Source organism: Triticum urartu, chromosome 4A (assembly GCF_056163025.1).
Source record: "Triticum urartu cultivar PI428250 chromosome 4A, HENAU_Tu73, whole genome shotgun sequence".
NCBI lineage: Eukaryota > Viridiplantae > Streptophyta > Magnoliopsida > Poales > Poaceae > Triticum > Triticum urartu.
This window is the reverse complement of record NC_141876.1, coordinates 546,629,716-546,633,435: the sequence shown is the minus strand read 5'-3', so window position 1 is coordinate 546,633,435 and position 3,720 is coordinate 546,629,716. Positions and strand designations below refer to the sequence as shown.

General features: G+C 39.0%; 1 long non-coding RNA gene across 1 annotated transcript; it reads left to right on the top strand.

Annotated features, from left to right (window-relative positions):
- The first annotated feature begins 950 nt into the window (after positions 1-950).
- Positions 951-3,452, top strand: LOC147976527 (uncharacterized). The gene is made up of 3 exons (XR_015602149.1): positions 951-1,436; positions 1,999-2,073; positions 2,160-3,452. It is a non-coding gene; the product is annotated as an uncharacterized LOC147976527 (long non-coding RNA).
- Positions 3,453-3,720: the final 268 nt, after the last annotated feature.

The window sequence follows — 3,720 nt, the reverse complement described above, 5'->3', positions numbered from 1 at the left end:
AATAATCTAGTTCACATCGCTATGTGATTAACACCCAAAGAGTACTAAGGTGTGATCATGTTTTGCTTGTGAGAGAAGTTTAGTCAACAGGTCTGCCACATTCAGATCCGTAAGTATTTTGCAAATTTCTATGTCAACAATGCTCTGCACGGAGCTACTCTAGCTAATTGCTCCCACTTTCAATATGTATCCAGATTGAGATTTAGAGTCATCTAGATCAGTGTCAAAATTTGCATCGACGCAACCCTTTACGACGAACCTTTTTGTCACCTCCATAATCGAGAAACATATCCTTATTCCACTAAGGATAATTTGACCGCTGTCCTCCTAGATCACTATTGTATTCCCTTGCCAAAAACAGTGTAGGGTATACAATAGATCTGGTACACAGCATGGCATATTTTATAGAACCTATGGCCAAGTCATAGAGAATGACTTTCATTCTCTCTCTATCTTCTGTCGTGGTCGGGGTTTGAGTCTTACTCAACTTCACACCTTGTAACACATGCAAGAACTCTTTCTTTGACTGTTCCATTTTGAACTACTTCAAAATCTTGTCAAGGTATGTACTCATTGAAAAACTTATCAAGCGTCTTGATCTATCTCTATAGATCTTGATGCTCAATATGTAAGCAGCTTCACCGAGGTCTTTCTTTGAAAAACTCGTTTCAAACACTCCTTTATGCTTTGCAGAATAATTCTACATTATCTCCGATCAACAATATGTCATTCACATATACTTATCAGAAATGCTGTAGTGCTCCCACTCACTTTCTTGTAAATACAGGCTTCACTCACTACAACAAAAACCCACCTATAGCAACGAATATCTAGCAACGAAGACAACATATATGTTGTTGATTTAGAAAAAAACGGGCGCCTCCCTCACCCCTTAAAGAACTCCCACCTCCCCACGAAGGGGTGCCCACCTCGACCCTATTATCAGGCAGCCAAGCGTGAGAAAAAAATATCCAAACCTTTTCTCCCCACCACCTCTCTCTCCCTCGATCCAGAACTCTCTGAGATCCGTCACCATAAGGCAGCCACGCCGCCGTCGATTCCAGGGAGCTCCCACGACCCCTGCACCACCCCTCCCAGGCCCTTCTCCCCCTCGCCATTCTCCTCTGAGTCCCCACCGTTGCGACGTCCTCCGCATCTCTGCACACGCCACTGCAGAAACCCTATGCGCTACAGGTCACCGGCGCTGCTCATGCGCCTCTAGTTTGTGGGCCTAATAACCTCCCCGCCACCACACGCACGGGTGCCGGCTAGGGCTCCACGGTGCTGCTCAATCTGCGCCACCTCGACTCGGACGCCGATGGTTCAACACTCCTCCACTCTGCTCTTACCCTCTCTGGCGCTTTGTGTGGCATGGCCATCATGCCATGCCTAATTGTTTGCCGGCCAATGCAACGGCTGGACAACAACCCATCATGGTGAGTGACCATGAGGGAGACCCAACAATCCCACTTCACCTTTCAATTTCAGTTTCGGGCTTGCATCTTTGAATTTGTGATCTAGTTGTACGCATGAAAGCTGTCTCTAGTCGGGTGTATCTATTTGTATGTATGATTGAGTGATTCACCAATTGTATGTATGTGTTAAGTCAGGAAGAATGATTGTATCCTATTCTTATCAATAATTCTATCTTGAGATGCATTAGATTTTAATTTTTCTTGCTACTATTGTGTGGGTAATTAGTCAATATTTTTGTGAAGATCATCCTTGTAAATCAGTTAACTAAATAAGCTGATAGTATCTTCGGATATTCTAGCTGTGGGATTGTGACTAGTTATCAAAAAGCATTTCATAAGGTTAGCACTGTATATTATCTATGGCATCGTGACTATCTCTGGGAGATAATATGAATATCTTCTTATCAGTGTGTCGAATCCTTATAGTTTCCTTTTCGCACGCTCTATAATACTATATGAATAAGCCCCATATATGTATCTCTCTGTCCTAACATTTCTCTTTATTGTATAATCCTTAATGCAGGCAACATTTGGATGGTTTTTCTTTCTCTTAACATATCAATCTTCAGGTTCTAAATGATGATAGCTAGTGCTTATGGTATGGCTTAACATCCACTGATTTAGATTTGCAAAACTTAAATGTGCTTGCTTGTGCTTATGAAACGAGTTCATATTTCTTTGCAGTACCAAAATTTCGTACATAAAAGATCAGGGCATATATAGCGGGCTACTACAGAGAAAGGTACGACTCTATGATTCCCGTAAGCTTGAAAGTTGTAGGTGATTTACATGACTTAATCTGAAATATAACTTCAAAATTTAGTTGAAAAAGTTTTATGTATTCACTATTCAGATTATTATTATTGGCAATCATCTGTATAAATCAGAGTCAAGAGAAAACACACTTGTTAACATTTAATACAGGTACATCTAGATTTAGCTTGGTGCAAATTGTTTTCTCCCAATTTCATGTACTTCCAATTCTCCCATTTCTGCGTCTATATGTATTTTTTAGACTGCAGATGTGCATTTGCAATGAAGGATGCTCTACTTTGTCGGCGCACATTATTTTTTCAGCATGAATCTCACCTTATCTTCAGTATATTTAATAAGGTGTTTAACTCAATTAACATATGGCTAGTCTGTTCATAAGAAACAAAGATCAAGGGTGGTTGAACAATGTAAGTTACTGCTCTTTTTTCTGTCTAATAAAGAGTTCAGTGTTATGGTTGTGACTGTAAAAGGTGTTTTGCACAAATTATAATATATCATAGGTGATGACGTATTTAGGCTGATGGAACGATTGTTCTATTCCGGTGCTTGCTTTCTCAACTAATGATACTTCAAGTAATGTGTTCAGGGAAGCAACATATTGTATCTGAAGTGAAGATTTCTCTATTATATGGAGACGCAAGCATCAAAAAACGTCCAACTACATATAATGTTTGCCCATTTCTATACTGTTTGGTTGAGCAGCAATTTATTACTGCTAGTTCTTTTTGCAATATGAATGTTTAGTTCTTGCTTAGCTCAAGATATTCAAACAAGAATGTTGCTCCTGCTACACTCCAAAGTACTGATCTGGAATATAAAACAAGTTGAGAGTGTTACACTTGCTAATGCGAGTTAATGCTATATTAGCAAATTCTGATAACTAGATACCACTACCAGAAAAGGTCAAAACTATTGGTCATATAGCAAGAATAGTTATCACATGGCCTTCAACACTTGCATGTTGCTCTTCGCTTAAATTATATTTTCCTAATAACCTGATTTTCTTTGACGGCACATTACTGTTCTCACTTTTGTGTTTGTAGATTGCCAAGATAAACTGTCTCAGATGTTGATCGCAAGATCAAGAAGGCAGCTGCTACTAGATAGTTTCAGATTATGTTTTACAATGTACTTTTCAGGGTTGATGTTTGAAGCAAGATGTTTTAGAATGGCTAAGATGTTGATAGCAACGGTCGACAATCATATTACTACTAGATAGCTTCATATATTGTGATCTTTTGTATCATGTTCTTTGTAAATAAACCAAATTGATTTAATATATGACACGTTTATGATTGTTATATTGTCTCGTATGCGCTATTAGCATTGGCACAAAAATTCTGGATGGGAATGTATGAAAATACCATTAAATTTTCAAGCAACGCGACCATATTTTTAGGCATTACAATTTTCATTTTGTGGGGCCGCCCCCAACGCATATGAAGTGTTGTTAAGCTCTACCTCTATACGT